This window comes from Gorilla gorilla, chromosome 9, assembly GCF_029281585.2.
Source record: "Gorilla gorilla gorilla isolate KB3781 chromosome 9, NHGRI_mGorGor1-v2.1_pri, whole genome shotgun sequence".
NCBI lineage: Eukaryota > Metazoa > Chordata > Mammalia > Primates > Hominidae > Gorilla > Gorilla gorilla.
Window position 1 is genome coordinate 35,750,159 of NC_073233.2, and position 17,549 is coordinate 35,767,707.

Below are 17,549 nucleotides of genomic sequence, written 5' to 3' on the forward strand. Positions count from 1 at the left end.
GGTGTTTGAATATGACTCATTGACGATTTAGAACCAGTAAGTAAAATAATAAGGATTGTAGTGGCATTACTATTGACCTATTCCAGCCTTGCCCCTTCCCTTAATGATCTCCTAAAAAAAATCCTTCCTTCATGTTTCTTTCAGCATGATTTTCTTGAATTGCAAACCTACTCATGGCACTCTCAGGTGTAAAACACGAAAATGCCTCCTCATAGCTTTTAGCATTTTTTGTTGTCACAAAAAGCAGCTATCTGATTTTTATTTAACACCATAGTGCTGCCTTTGACTGCCAGAATATAATTTTCAGTTTATATTTATTTATTGAATAAGTAGTTCACCCAAAGCAGTGGGAGCAGTTTTGTTCACCTTGATGACAGGAATTATGCCTAGTTTTATGTGTCCACACCAAATTTGACACCTGCTATGTGTTCCATAAATATATATTGAAGAAAGTAAGAGATGAAGGAATAGATACAGATATGTGTTTTTCTGAGATTTTGAGGAGAATTATCCTTATTGTGGTACAACATTTAGATATGCTGATCTGAATATAACTTAATTTTTTTTTCTTTTTTTTGTTTTTTGTTTTTTTTTGAGACGGAATCTCGCTCTGTCACCCAGGCTGGACTGCAGTGGCACTGTCTCTGCTCACTGCAAGCTCCGCCTCCCGGGTTCACACCCTTCTCCTGCCTCAGCCTCCCAAGTAGCTGGGACTACAGGTGCCCACCACCACACCCAGCTAATTTTTTGTATTTTTAGTACAGACATGGTTTCACCATGTTAGCCAGGATGGTTTCGATCTCCTGACCTCATGGTCCACCCGCCTCGGCCTCCCAAAGTGCGGGGATTACAGGCGTGAGCCACCACACCTGGCCAAAACTTAATTTTAAACTAGAAATACCATTTGACCCAGCCATCCCATTACTGGGTATATACCCAAAGGATTATAAATCATGCTGCTATAAAGACAAATGCACACATATGTTTATTGCGGCACTACTCACAATAGCAAAGACTTGGAACCAACCCAAATGTCTGACAACGATAGACTGGATTAAGAAAATGTGGCACATATACACCATGGAATACTATGCAGCCATAAAAAATGGAGTTCATGTCCTTTGTAGGGACATGGATGAAGCTGGAAACTATCATTCTCAGCAAACTATCGCAAGGACAAAAAACCAAACACCGCATGTTCTCACTCATAGGTGGGAATTGAACAATGTGAACACATATCACACACCAGGGACTGTTGTGGGGTGGGTGGAGTGGGGAGGGATAGCATTAGGAGATATACCTAATGCTAAATGAGGAGTTAATGGGTGCAGCACACCAACATGGCACATGTATACATATGTAACTAACCTGCACGTTGTGCACATGTACCCTAAAACTTAAAGTATAATAATAATAAAAAAAATTTTTTTCCTAAACTTATTTCTTCTGAAATGTCCAGAGTACAAAATACTGTGTTCAACACAATGCAACAACATACAGTCTGTACGGAATTGCATTTTCCTCACCACTTCCCTCAGCAGTCATATTTCTTTTAATCTGGATCCACTTGTCCCTGAGGTGCAACTAATCACTATTCTTTATACAGATCTGAGAACAAAGCCTTGCAAATACTGATACTCAATTAATTCTTGGGAAGTGCTTTGGTGAACCCTTTTATGATAAAAAAGAATAAAATGTAGTTAGAAAGAGCCTTGAGTTACTTAATTTTGTATTCTCCCAGTTTCCTGAAGAACACAAAATTTAATTTAGCCCTGTAGTCTGATATTAATCTTATTTTTAAAAATATTGTTTTAGTGCTTTGCTTAGTAATCCATTCTATTGTCTATTAGTCAGATTATCCTAGAATCTAGTATCTTTAACCTAGGTGGCCTTAGGTATGTTCCATAAAAACTATAATGTCAAATTTCTTCATCAGCAATATGGAAATAATAGCTCTATCCTAATAGGCTTGTTGTGAGGATTAGAAATAAAATACATGCTAAGTACGTAGAACAGTGTCTGGCACTGATTAAGGGCTCAGTATATTTTAGTTATGTTTTTGTTGTTATTCCACATAATATCATATTTTAATTAGTTGCAAGCTCACAGGAGAATGAATATGGCACCACAGCAGCCAGAGTCAGTGTAAAGACAAACCTCCAAGTGAGGAATGATTAAGTTGCCCACTATGCTTCCTTCTCCCTTAAAAGTGCCTTTTCTGTTGCATATGTTGATCAAATGAGCAGCCCATGACCCAAATTCAAATTATGTGTACCTGAATTTTTGAAAATGCATGTATTTAAAGATTCCTATCACTTCATAGCTAGAAGAAATGTTGATGTCTATAATGTCTCCCCCTAATTTTACCAGTGAGAAAACTGAGAACCAAAGAGGATGATTATCTTCATTGAGGTCATGAATAAGCATTCTGACACAGGCTATGACATGAATGGACTTTGAAATTGCTGTGCTAAGTGAAGGAAGCCAGGCGTAAAAGGCCACACATTATATAATCCCAGTTATATGAAATAACACAAATAGACAAATACATAGGAACAGAAAATAAGTTAGTGCTTGTAGGGGCTGAGGGAAAAGAGGAATGGGGAATGATTGCTAATAGTCACAGGGTTTATGTAAAATAAGAAGGTTCTGGAATTAGACAGTGGTGATGGTTGCACAACCTGTGGACATGCTAAAATCCATTGGCTTGTAAACTTCAGAATGGTTAATTATGTTGTCTTAAATATATCTCAACTTAAGATGCACATGCACACAAAACAAACAGTAAGTAAATTATAGAAAAAGCTAAAGAAATAGTGGTATATTCATGCAATTGTATGCTATTTGGAATTATAAAGGAATGAACTAAAGATGCTGACAAGATGAATTTCAAAAAGATTTTGAGGAAAAGAAGCCAAAACAAGAGTATATTCTGTGTTATTCCATTCAATTGAAGTTTTAGTAGATGAATTTCAAAAAGATTTTGAGGAAAAGAAGCCAAAACAAGAGTACATTCTGTGTTATTCCATTCAATTGAAGTTTTAGTAGATGAATTTCAAAAAGATTTTGAGGAAAAGAAGCCAAAACAAGAGTACATTCTGTGTTATTCCATTCAATTGAAGTTTTAGTGTAAGCAAACAAAACTATAGAAACATATTAGACAGTGGTTGCTTGAAGTAGTGGTGGGAGAATGGACTGAGAAAAAGTATGAGGCAACTTCAGTGACAGTGATATTCTTTATGTTGATTTGTGTGGTGTTTATTTAGATGTATACATTAGTCAAAACCGATTAAAATGTGCACTTAATATCTGTGTATTTTATGTAAATTTTAAGTCATTACAGTTGACTTATAAAAAAAAGAATGAGGTAAGAAGTAGTAAGCCCACTTCTGCTGGATTTTAGAAAGCTGGAAAATCTGATGTTGGCAATTAAGCCAAATTTATTCACTTACTTCACAGGTTTGGGAAAAGAGAAAGTTGTCATTAAATTGACATCAAACAACCAGAAGACAACTTGGGAAAAAGCAGGAATTTATGTCCTTCAGCTTTTGCTAAGATATTCATGCCATGATATTTGGCCTATGTGAGTAAAATCTGTCTCTTTGGTTATCTGTAAAATTTATATAAAATATCAATCTATAAAGATTAAGTAATCAAAAAGGTACAGGTGTGAAGCTGCAACTCCTTTTTTCTCGGTATGATGTCCTTTGGGGAGATCTTTTCTCTTGAGATCTAGGAAGTACATTCATGTATTCTGATACTATTTGCTACCAAGATATACATATTCTAGCAGGATGATCCTCATTTTGCCCTTGGAATAGAAGTGAAAGAAGAATTGAATGTTTATGCCAGAGAGGATGTCAGATACATTTATTGGGTACCTACCATATGTTTAACATTTTTGCTATATTCTAATTTATTCCTCAAAACTAACCAAAAAAGTGAGTTTCTATTTAACTTTATATAACATACACAAAATATAATATATATTTTTAAATACTCCATTTCTATAAATCCCCATGGCATAGGCTGAGGTTTAAAGGGATTATATAACTTATCAAAAACACACCTGTAAGTATCAGAGTTTATATTCAATACTAGTTTTGTTTGACTTCAAAATTTGTCCCCTTACCGCTATATCAGATTCCCTTCCGATTGAGGACCTCCTCTCATGGAGAAAAAAGTTAAGAACAAGAGAAGAAAAGTGCCTTGCTCAAGTACACGTAGGATAAAACTAAGTGACTGAGCTGGAATACCAACAGCAGCCTAATAACTTTAATCCAGTGATTTTTCCACCAAAGACTCATCAGCAACTGATAAGTGAGTAGTACTTCTTAACTCTGGTATGGTTTTTCTGGTGTTTATTCCATGCCTAGATGTTTGCTGGTTCTGCAGGCACATCTCTATGGCACCATGTCAATGCTGCCTCTCAGGGATTACAGATCTTCCTTTGTGTATCAATTGACCTTAGGAGCTCTTCCCAAACCAAAAGAAATAATAGAAGAAAAGGCTAAATATTCTATTTTCAACTTACTTCTCTTGAAAATGAAACAAGGATATTTCTGTGGTTAGAATACATATTCAAAAATATAAATCTTGCCAGGGAGTTAGATGTTTTCTTAAGAATGATTTGTAAACATGGACCTCTAATTACACTGTCAGAGAAACTATAGTTTCTAAAATAATTGGAAATTAAAGTCATCCATTCAGTATAAAATCACCAAATTTGATCCTTTCCAGAAAACTGAGTCAGAATTCAGTGTTCTCTGTCACTTGGGAATTTTTTGTGAGGATTAAATTAGACAATGCAGGTCGAGCATTAGAACATTGCATGGTATTTAATAAAACCTTAAGAAGGATTAGAAATAATGGTGATAATAATGAGGATGATGATGGTATTGGTAAGGTTCTTCTCAAAGAAATTATAGAAGAGTGATGACAAATTAATTCAAAGAAAAAGAAATCAAGGAGGCAGAGGTTTCAACATTAAATATGTACATTGTTTTAGAGCTGTTTTATCTGTGCGTTATTTTTTTTAAATTTTATTATTATTATACTTCTTTAAGTTTTAGGGTACCTGTGCACAATGTGCCGGTTTGTTACATATGTATACATGTGCCATGTTGGTGTGCTGCACCCATTAACTCATCATTTAGCATTAGGTATATCTCCTAATGCTATCCCTCCCCCCTACCCCCACCCCACAAAAGTCCCCAGAGCGTGATGTTCCCCTTCCTGTGTCCATGTGTTCTCATTGTTCAATTCCCACCTACGAGTGAGAACATGTAGTGTTTGGTTTTTTGTCCTTGTGATAGTTTGCTGAGAATGATAGTTTCCAGTTTCATCCATGTCCCTACAAAGGACATGAAGTCATCATTTTTTATGGCTGCATAGTATTCCATGGTGAATATGTGCCACATTTTCTTAATCCAGTCTATCATTGTTGGACATTTGGCTTGGTTCCAAGTCTTTGCTATTGTGAATAGTGCCGCAATAAACATAGGTGTGCATGTGTCTTTATAGCAGCATGATTTATAGTCCTTTGGGTATATACCCAGTAATGGGATGGCTGGGTCAAATGGTATTTCTAGTTCTAGATCCCTGACGAATCGCCACACTGACTTCCACAATGGTTGAACTAGTTTTCAGTCCCACCAACAGTGTAAAAGTTTTCCTATTTCTCCACATCCTCTCCAGCACCTGTTGTTTCCTGACTTTTTAATGATCGCCATTCTAACTGGTGTGAGATGATATCTCATTGTGGTTTTGATTTGCATTTCTCTGATGGCCAGTGATGATGAGCATTTTTTCATGTGTCTTTTGGCTGCATAAATGTCTTCTTTTGAGAAGTGTCTGTTCATATACTTTGCCCACTTGTTGATGGGGTTATTTGTTTTTTTCTTGTAAATTTGTTTGTTTGAGTTCATTGTAGATTCTGGATATTAGCCCTTTGTCAGATGAGTAGGTTGCAAAAATTTTCTCCCATTTTGTAGGTTGCGTGTTCACTCTGATGGTAGTTTCTTTTGCTGTGCAGAAGCTCTTTAGTTTAATTAGATCCCACTTGTCAATTTTGGCTTCTGTTGCCATTGCTTTTGGTGTTTTAGACATGAAGTCCTTGCCCATGCCTATGTCCTGAATGGTATTGCCTAGGTTTTCTTCTAGGGTTTTTATGGTTTTAGGTCTAACATGTAAGTCTTTAATCCATCTTGAATTAATTTTTGTATAAGGTGTAAGGAAGGCATCCAGTTTCAGCTTTCTACATATGACTAGCCAGTTTTCCCAGCACCATTTATTAAATAGGGAATCCTTTCCCCATTGCTGGTTTTTGTCAGGTTTGTCAAAGATCATATGGTTGTAGATATGCGGCATTATTTCTGAGGGCTCTGTTCTGTTCCCTTGGTCTATATCTGTTTTGGTACCAGTACCATACTGTTTTGGTTACTGTAGCCTTGTAATATAGTTTGAAGTCAGGTAGCTTGATGCCTCCAGCTTTGTTCTTTTGGCTTAGGATTGACTTGGCGATGCGGGCTCTTTTTTGGTTCCATATGAACTTTAAAGTAGTTTTTTCCAATTCTGTGAAGAAAGTCATTGGTAGCTTGATGGGGATGGCATTGAATCTATAAATTACCTTGGGCAGTATGGCCATTTTCACGATATTGATTCTTCCTACCCATGAGCATGGAATGTTCTTCCATTTGTTTGCATCCTCTTTTATTTCATTGAGCAGTGGTTTGTAGTTCTCCTTGAAGCAGTCCTTCACGTCCCTTGTATGTTGGATTCCTAGGTATTTTATTCTCTTTGAAGCAATTGTGAATGGTAGTTCACTCATGATTTGGCTCTCTGTTTGTCTGTTATTGGTGTATAAGAATGCTTGTGATTTTTGTACATTGATTTTGTATCCTGAGACTTTGTTATTTTTAACCCGCTGTCACTCTTAGAGTCTAGCTTCACATAGAAAGAACAGTGAGTTAGGAGAAACAGGGATGTAAAAGGGAATAGAAGGAACACAGTTATTGCAAAGAGTTACCAATTGGCCGTTGTACTTGATACATAAATAAGAAACAACTTTAGTTAATATTTTGATCCCGGTGAAATTATGTTTGGTTATAGGGGAAATAAAATGATAGAAAGAGAAATATAGAAAATTTGAACAATTTGCTTTCTCTAATCTTTTGTATGTATATACACACACCAATCTTAAATACATTTAGATATATTTCATTGGGACAAATATATGTACATATTATATAGATTATAACCCTTCAGGGCAATTTATAAAGAATCCCAATTAGGATACTAATATATATTATTTAATTATATATTAATATATAAGAACTTATAAAATATAATATGTAATAATACAGCCTCATAGTTGTATCTTTTTGATTACTTAATCTTTATAGGCTGAGAGTATATATAAATTTTATACATAACCAAAGAGACAGACTTGACCCACAGCCCAAATATCATGGTTATATTATAATATATATACACACATATAATAATATATACATAATATATAATAATGTACATATAATGAATATGTGTTGTAATATATACTATATATCAGATATATACTTATATATTTGTTAATATATAACATTTTCTAATTTAGTGTATAACATATATAATATATATTTTTATCTAGTTATATATATTTTTGTCTATTTATAATTATAGATAAGAATATGTGTATGTATACATGTGTGTACATATGTATATGTGTATATATACATTTATGTGTATGTATGTGTTTTTGTGTGTATATATATATAGATATATATACACACATTAGGATACTAAAATTTATATATCAGTGTCCTAATTAGTTAGATTCGATATTAATAAAAAGCAATCTTTGTGCTCTAAAGAATAAAATAATCATATTGAAACATCTGATTATGATACTAATTTAATGAATTTCTGTTACCAGGCAAAATGTGGAACCATCCAAGGAAAACTATGGATCGTTACAGTTGTATTAGTTTATGTTTCATGTATTTTGTTTTTGGGTGCACATACATTTAGGATTGGCGTGTCTTTTTGGCAAATTGATCCTTTATCACTGTGTGATGTTCCTATTCATTCTTAAAGTCTTTCTTGCTCTGAAGTTTTCTTTGATGTTTATATGGTCATTCCATCTGTGGTTGACTCTCAATGACTCACACACTTGTATCATGTCCTTCCTTGAGGCTGAGCAGCAAATATCATGAAACTATATTATGTTCTATGACAAAAGTTAAGAAGTTTTGCAGATTTAACTAAGGTCCTCAAAGAGTTGATTTTTAGTTAATTAGTTAATCAAAAGGGTGATTATCTGAACAAATCGGGCAAACCCTTAAAAACAGAGAAAGGAATTAGCAGCAGATTGTCCACTAATAGCCTCAATAAGGCAAATTGCCATGTTGTTGAGAAGACCATGCAGCAGGAAATGGCGAGTAGCCTTCAGATGTTGAGAGCCTCAGTCCTACCACCACAAGGAGCTGAATTATGCCAAAACCAGTGAGAATGGAAGGGAAACCCAAGCTTCACCTGAGATTGCAATCCTGGTAGGCACCTTTGTTTCAGATTATTGAGTCCCTGAGCACAAGATTTAGCTAAACCATACCTGGACTACTGACCTACAGATATTGTGATATAATAAATTTGTTTTATTTTAATCCACTAAATTTAAGATAATTTGTTATGCCCTGCTAGAAACCAATCCAACACTAGTTTTCCTTTGTTCTGTGTTTTCATGGTATATCTTTTCCATCTTTCTTTTTATTTTTAAGGTACCCATATTACTATATTTTGTATTTTGTTGTTGATAGCGTGTAGTTGATTTTTTAAATTATTCTGATAATTTTTGTTTTTCAATAGGTATGCTTAGGCCACTTATTTGAGGTACATCAATATAATTATTTAGGTTTGTATTTATGTCTACAATTGTATTATTTGCTGTTTATTCTCTCAGTTTCTTAGCTGCAATCCATGGGAGAACAAAGGTACAATATGAATAATTAATCTTGATCAAAACTAAATCAAGAATCTGTTCACTTTTAAATAATTCAGAAGAAGAAAAAACTTATATTTACTAGTGTATTTACTTTTCTAGTTATTTCTATTTCTTCCAATAAATAAGAATTTCCATTTGGTGTTATTTTCTCTTAGGCCAAAAGCCTTTCAATTTTCAATTGTAATTTTTTGCATATGGACTAGCTTTCAAAAACTCCTGTTTTGTTTTGTCAATCTAGAATTATCTGTATTTTGCTTCCATTTTTGAAAGTTATTTTAACTAGCTATAAAATTCTAGGATGGTGATTTTCTTTTTACTGCATTTTGAACATGTTCCATTGTTCTTAGACAGCCTTTTATTTTTCTATTTTTCCCCACAGTGAGTTTTTTTTTTTTTTTTTAGCATGGCTTTCATCAATATGCCTAGGTATGGTGTTCTTTGTATGTACTCAGTTGAGATTTACTGAGTTTCCTGGATCTGATACATATTCAGATACACATTGTTCTTACACTCTTCAACTGATCATGCTTTAGCACTGTTACTGTTCTTATAGAACATGGTTTACTACTCTAGCCATGTTCTTTTGTAAAATTAGTTAATTCATTATTTAATCATTTCAAACTTTATTTTAGATTTAGGAGGTATATGTATATGTTTGATACATGGGTATATTGCATGATGCTGAGGTTTGGGGTACAGATCCTGTCATCCAGCAAGTGAGTATATTACCAAATAGGTAGTTTTTCAACCAATTCTCCTTTCCCTCTCACCCCTGTCTAGTAGTCTGCAATGTCCATTATTCTCATCTTTATGTTGATTTATACTCATTGTTTAGCTCTCACTTATAAGTGAGAACATGCAGTATTTGGTTTTCTGTTCCTGAGCAGTTCACTTAGGATAATGGCTTCCAGCTGCACCCATGCTGCTGCAAAGGACATGATTTTGTTCTTTTTTATGCTACATAGTATTCCATGGTGTATATGTAGCAAATTTTCTTATCCAATCAACCATTTGGGGGCACCTAGGTTGATTCCATGTCTTTGCTATTGTGAATAGTGCTGTGATAAACATACAAGTGCATGTGTCTTTTTGATAGAGTGATTTATTTTCCTTTGGGTATACACCCAGTAATGGGATTAATGAGTCAAATGGCAGCTTTGTTTTAGGTTCTTACACATTCTGAGACTAAGCTCATTCATGTTTCTCTAAATATGTAATATGAACACCTTTGAGTTTAGAAAGCAGAACTTTAACTACAAAGTTCCACTAAGACCTGTACAAAAGATTTCCTTCTTCTATGGCAGACTAAGGAGTGATATAGGAGTGATATAACACTTCCCTGAAGAATGGTGTTAAAAATTGCAACAGAAATATAACAATCCTCCCCAACCCCACAGCCTATCGCCTGGCTCTGGATACCTAAAAGATGCATGCATGCATTCATTCATTTCAGAAATACTCATTAATAAGGCCATGTCCTGTAGGCACTGCGTCTGTAGTGATGAATAAGACAGACAAATCTGTGGGTCAGTTTCATAAATAATGATTGCTAGCAAGGAAATAATACAGAATAGAAACAAAAGGAAGGAAGCCACTTTAGACTGATCAGTAAAGATAACTTTGAGGAGGAACCATTCGGCTAAATGGTGAGAAGTAGACAGTAGTGGAAATATTGGAAAGAACATTTAAGCTAGAGAAAATAACACTGTAAAAAAGCATAACTGACATATCAAAGAAATTTAAAATATCATAAGGAACTCTTTTGAACAACTCCATGTAAATACATATAACCAACTAGATAAAATTGATAATTCCTTAGGAAATTGGTAGAGATAATAAATAGAGCAATCTCCATAAAAGAAATAGAAAATATCATAAAGTAACTCCCCCTCAAATAAAAATAAATAAATCAAAATTAAAACTACCATGTCCCGATAGTTTCAGAGGGGAATTCTATGAAGTCTTTAAAGATCAGATTATCCTAGAGCTGCTTACATAGTCCAGAGTACAAAAAAAGAAAAGCTTCAAAACTGAAAAACTATTTTCATAAAATTAATATAAAATTGACAACAAAATCTGACAAATATTGAAGACACACAGACACAAAGCACAGACCCATGCAATTTATGGCAGGTACCATATGCATATTTTGTTTAATACTTGGAACAAACCTGAAAAGTTGAAGTTATTATTTCATTTTACATGTGAGAAAATTGAGGCTAAGTAAAGTTGCCCAGTGTTTTAGAACTTGTAAGGAAGCAACAAATTTTACCATGTTGACACAGCATACTTCCAGGGCTATCACTCCCATGTTGTCAACTTCATCTATTCATTAATTCATAAATTAATTCATTCTACACACATTTCTTGAATGCCTACTATGTGTCAGGAACTGTACTAGGTGCTGAAGGATAGACAACAAAATAGAATAATAAACAAAAAATAGAATAAACAACAAAACAGACAAAAATTCCTGCTTGCATGGAATTGATATTCCAGTGAGGGAGACAGACTATATGCAAAATAAAAAGTAAAACATGTAATTTGAATGGTAATATTGTTCTGGAAAAATAATGTGTATACCTGGCTTGGACCTTTACTCAAGCATGTCAATTGTAATAAGACAGCTCAAGAAATTGAGAAATTTGAACACAGACTAAAATAATATGATAGTTAATTTTATTAGATTAGACAATGGCATGTGGAGTACTCTAAACAGAAGTGAGACATAAATGCAGAAAACCTGCTCTTGGATGCTGATGTGAAAAATCAAAATTTCAGACTTTGGCTTAAGTAGCAAATTTGTCTTTGACAACAAGAAGGATACCTCCTGTGGCAGTCCCCCATGGGACCCTAAATTCTTCCAGGGCCAAAGGTATGATGGGCTTGAGGTTGATGTGTAGAACTTGGGAGTCATATATACACTGGTCAGTGGGGCTCTGCCTTTTGATGCACAGAAATTCAAGGAGCTGTGAGAGGAAGTACTGAGAGTGCAATACCATATTCCCTTGTACATATCCATGGAATGTGGAAACCTGCTCAAGAAATTTATCCTTCTAAATCCCAGCAAGAGAGGCATATTAGAGAAAATAATTAAAGATTGATGGATGAATGTAGACCATTAAGATAATAAACTAAAGCCAGATGTAGAGCCATTCCCTGACTATTAGGACTCCAGTGGACTGAGTTGACAGTGTCTGTGGTTACATACTGGAAGAGACCCAGGACTCACTCATGGGCCAGGAGTACAATGAAGTGATGGCCACCTATCTGTTCCTTAGCTACAAGAGGTCTGAGTTGGAGGACTGCACCATCATTCTGAAGCCCAGTTTTCAGTTGATTTGAGCAATAGCAGTGTACCTTTCCATCCCATAGAGTACAGCATAGCAACTCTGCCAACCCCATACAGCTGAGTTCCAGAAAGCCTGCCAATTCCCACCTTTAATTCCCACTCTCAGAATACCCAAAGTAGCAATGCAGAAAATCAGTGGCCTGTGGAGGACCAGGAGTCAGGGAAGAAGACCAACAGTATAGCCAGTGGGTCTGCCAGGCCCCTCCATGGTCTGGAGAGGAAGAAAAAAAACCCTCCAAAGCAATTTCTCCACAAACACAAATCAAAGCAGAAATTTACAACTTTTGGAGAGGGCCAGCCTTGGTGAGTTATCCACCCAGAATGGCAAAGACTGCCTAACTAACTATGCCGGGGTTTGGGTCTCCATGGCTTCTGCTTCCACCATAGTGTCCCCAGTTCCTCTCAGCCTGCACCAGTGCCTTAGTGCATTATGGCCACTATCAACAAATACCTTAGACTTGGTAATTTATAAAAAACAGAAATGTATTGTTCACAATTCTAGACACTGGGAAGTCCAAGATCTATGGCTGTAGCAAATCCAGTGTCTGGTGAGGGCTCATTCTCTGCTTCATAGATGGCTCCTTCTCACTGTGTCCTCAAATGGCAAAGGTACAAACAAGCTCCCTCAGGTCTCTTTTGTAAGGGCACGAGTCCCATTCATGAAGGCAGAGTTCTCGTGATCTAATCACTTTCCAAAGGCCTTATCTCTTAATACTATTGCATTGCTTGTAACATATAAGTTTTAACATATAAATTTTGGGAGGATACAAACACTCAGACCATAGCAACCAACAATTAAGATGGCTTTGGTTCAGCATAATCCTGCCTCAGACCTGACCCTAGGAGAATAACTCTCTATTCCAGTGCAAGGCCCCAGGATGTTCCTGGGTTTTGGCCTATGCTTCACAAACAGCCTTTGCAGTAGTTGTGGTTTCTGACAGAACCAACTTTCTCAGAGTGTGTTCAAAGGAAACTTCATTCTCACTGGCATACTCCAATAGATGTATGACCTGCAGAATTTGCCATATGATGTGACCCCAGTCTAGGGCCAGCTATTGGGAACTTCTTCAGCAAGTTCTCCTTCAAATGCATACACAGAAATCTCGGTTTCACAATGAGAACACATGGACACAGGGAGGAGAACAACACACGTTGGGGCCTGTTAGGGGATGCAAGGGGAGGGAGAGCATCAGGACAAATAGCTAATGCATGCAGGGCTTAATAACTAGGTGACAGGTTGATAGGTGCAGCAAACCACTATGGCACACATTTATCCACTATGGCACACGTTTATCCATGTAACAAACCTGCACATTCTGCACATGCATCCCAGAACTTAAAGTAAAATAAAAAAAAAGAGGAATCTCAGTTTCAGGTTTGCTTGAAACAACCTGAAATAACCAGAAACCAAAGACCAAGTGAAGATATGGTCTTATGTGGTGGGCAGCAAAGGCAATGATAAAGAAAAATAATCTCTCAAGGCCAAAATGTGTCCACCACACTTTCCATGGAGAATGAAGATCATGAGCACCATGGAACCTAAGGTGGAGAAGGTGCAGTCGGTAAACGGCAGTGTGTGAACTGTACAAGGAGTATGTGCCATTTTGCATGCAGGGCTTGCTGGGCCAAAGGCACTTCATGCAATGGAAGGTGGAGGTGTGTAAACTGCCCTGGTGATCTCTCTGCAGAGTTCAATTAAAGCAGGTATCAAGCACTTTCATGGCAAAAAAGGAGTGGAATCTTTAAAAGCCTTCCAGTATCCTCCTGGGAGACAGGAGGGGGCAGCTGGCATAGCTGCCAAGCCTGCCACTCAGTCCCTACCTGGGAGAAACTGTATGGATTAAATTGATGGGCTTCCTCCAGGGGCACTTCTCTCCTCTCTGCCCTCCTCTTTCATGTTTGTGAGGGAGAGAAAATGGTTTTGTAGAAACAAACATAGTGCAGATGAAAACAATCTACCTAGTCAAAGTTGCTGGAGCAAGGTAGTCAGAGCCCATCACTTGCCTTTGGCAGAGATTCCAGTGTAGGCAGGGCAGTAGGAAAGCTTTATATTAAAAGAGGAAGGCTTCGGAACTCACCGGAAGCTGCTGGCATGAGGAACCTGGGGCTTCTTATATGATTGGTATGTGGAGCATATTTGAGTTTTTCTGGTTGCCTCAAGTTGGGAAGGGTTTGAGAAGACAAGAGCAAAAAATTAGACCACTGGCAGTTATTGACCAAGTTCTGACTTTTCTAGGCCAATTACTTGCAGAGGTTGTAGTTTAGCTGCCTAGACTTATTGCTGCGGGTATGGTGAATCAGACTATGTTGAGTCCCTCAATTCTTTACCTGCGCAGAAATCTACTTTTCTTTCCTCTTACTAAAAGGAGGCAAAAGAAAGGAGGGTAGAGTGGGTAAAGACAGAACACTCCTTGAATAATGCAGGTGCACAGAATTTTCCACCTAAAGTAGATGTTTTTTAATTATCAAAGACAAAGAAAAAAATATTCTGTGGTCACCTTTCCTCCCTGCCCCATTGAAACAGTAGAGATGGCTTATGAGGTTTCCCAGGAAGGTGGCTCATGGCTTGGAACACTCTCAGGCTGGAGTGATGGAGTTCCCTGTTAGGCCTTCCCAAGGTGCACCTTTACCCTCTCCTCTCCTTTCTCCTTTCCAAGGGAACCCAGAGGTGGCCTGCTCCTGGGCTCAGGCTCCCGGACTTAAAGCCTGGTTGGCTGTGGCTGGGTATAGGGTAGCCCAGGGCAGGTGGGACTAGTGGGACTCACTCTTGGGCTGCAGAGATGGGGGTGATGGGCTTTGGCCTCCCTCTATGCTGAACCGTCTTTCCTCACTCCTTCCATGGAGCTGGGCATTTCCTCCTGCAAGCTGCTGTGCAGGAGGTATTCGCTCCCCTCAAGAATGCATACCATGCTTCCTCTGTCAACCTCATGGAAAGAAGGAGGGGAGGGGAGGGGAGGGTACTACAGGGGCATTCAGCTTCTCATGTCATAGTAATCCCATATCATCATGCATCTGATAATTTTTAAAGTTTATTGTGGTCATTTTACATTAAAAAACAATAAAAGTTAAGCAGTAGATTTTGAGGTTATTAGGGACATAATATCTTTAATCACTCTTTTAGGACCTTGGTATTTAATCACCAGTAAGCAATAGCTTCAAAGTTTTGAGATCATCAAGGGACAGATATCTTTGTTCTTACCAGAAATTGCTTTAAGTAGAGTAGAGGTATTGTTGCAGCTTCAGAAAGTCTCACTTCACCTCTGGCTTCACTCCAAATTTCTGAGACCACCTAAGGACAGATATCTTTGTTCTTAGCAGAAATTGCATTAACTAGGGATATTGTTGCAGTTTCAGGTAGTCTTGCTTCACCTCTGGCTTTGGATGTTTGAAGGTGACTTAAAGCATCTTTTTTTGTGGAGTGCAAGTTTCCTAGATCTTGAACTTGCTAGACTGAGACTAAGAGATACCAGGTCTGCAAGTCCATAAAATTTTAAGAGCACAAAACCACAAGATTCAGAGAAAATGAGAACTCAAGCCTGTGAAACTGCAAAAGAGCAGCCCGTAAGAATGCAGGAGTGTGGTATCATCATGAGACTGGGAGACCACAAGACTGCAAGGCCGTGGGACTGGCATTATCAGACATTGAAATTGGGAGACTGAGACTGCAGATCTCTTTCTGCTTTCCAGATATGCTTTCAGTCTCTGCTTACTCAGCAAAATTTCACTGTAAAGGAATTCCTCATTACGGAGAATTGCCTTTGCATTTGAGTCTTCTTTAGATTCAAATTTGAAACACCAGCTTGCAGGCTTGTCAACATTTTGGGAGATTTACTTCTGAGCAAAGAATTCCCTGACAAGCTCAATCCTCCACCTGATCTGTTCCCAGCCTCAGCAATTGGCCCTGTTTGTGAATGCATCTTCTGTTATCACCTATGGAGCACTTACCTCTCAAGAGTTAAGATTTCTTAGACTCCTTCATGTCCACAATTATCAAATGCCTTTGAGGAAAAAGTATGTATTTATGCTTTAGTAAAAAATTCTAGTTGTTTGGGAGGGAATGAAATCCTTATCTTCTCCATCTTAACTAAAAGTAAAAATTCCAACTTGATTTCCGGTAGCTTTAGGAAAAACTGTCACATCTATGGCTTCAGCAGGGAGTAAGTGGTCAGGGATATACTTGGGTAACAATCTCTTAGTTTTGGAGAAATTACAACCCTTATCCAAACAGAAAGAGGGCACGGGTTGGCAGTGTGGGTCATGGATTAGAGTTTTTTGGCAATCTCATTGTTGCAGAAGCTCTCTCTTAAATCCCTGTCTTGAATCAACACCTGGGAAAAGAAACCGAATCCATGTACAACAGTGGGGAGAGGTGGTGGGTTTAGGATAGACCCTGGCTGTCTTCCAAAGAGATAACAAACTGAGACCACTTTTATGATCAATGTCATGGTGCTTTTGCAAAAAAAGATCTATGTTATTAAAAATTATACACCTCCTTTTGTTTCAGAGTTAGTTGGCTGGGATTGATTTTTTTCTGTTACTAACATAAAATAAAATAAAATATGAACCCATGTAATCCGAAGACTTTCTAAAGAAATCCTTTAGTAGTCAGTGCCAACATTAAATGTAAATCAACTTATTTCACTCCACCGCACTTCAGAAACCAATTTCAATTTCTCTCACATTACAAGCCAAGAACTTTATGATGACAAACATGGTTTGGGGTAGGATCTCCCTGAGACTCTTCTCCAAGCTCACATCTTACAGTTCTGCCATTGTAGCCTACCTCCTACTATTACTTAACAGGCCAGACTTTCACATGGAGTGTTCCCTCTCCCGTTGCCACAGATTTCCATATGGCCAATTTCTTAGTCTTTGCCCATGTGTCATGCTCTCCATAAACATTCCTATTTATAAGCCCATTGACTTGGTACCATCTCCTTTAAGAGCATTTATTACCATCGAATATCCTATATATGTTACTTGTTTTGTTTATTATTTATTTCCTATCTCCCCAACTCCCCCTAAAATGAGAGTCCAATAACAAAAGAAATCTTAGTCTTTTTGATGCACTAGTGTATCCTAAGGGCTCAGAAGAATGCCTAGCCAGTAGCAATAACTCAATACAGTCATGCATCACTTAACATTGAAGATAGATTCTGAGAAATGTGTCATTAGGTGATTTTGTCATTGTGTAAATAT

At 37.1% G+C, this 17,549-nt stretch overlaps 1 long non-coding RNA gene across 1 annotated transcript in view; it reads right to left on the reverse strand.

Moving 5' to 3' along the window:
* The window catches only part of LOC129525619 (uncharacterized), a 259,057-nt gene that overhangs the window by 42,968 nt on the left and 198,540 nt on the right, over positions 1 to 17,549 (reverse strand). Inside the window, exon 3 of the long non-coding RNA XR_008670026.1 lies at positions 15,550 to 15,639. This is a non-coding gene — a long non-coding RNA (uncharacterized lncRNA). The remainder of the gene's footprint in view (positions 1 to 15,549; positions 15,640 to 17,549) is intronic.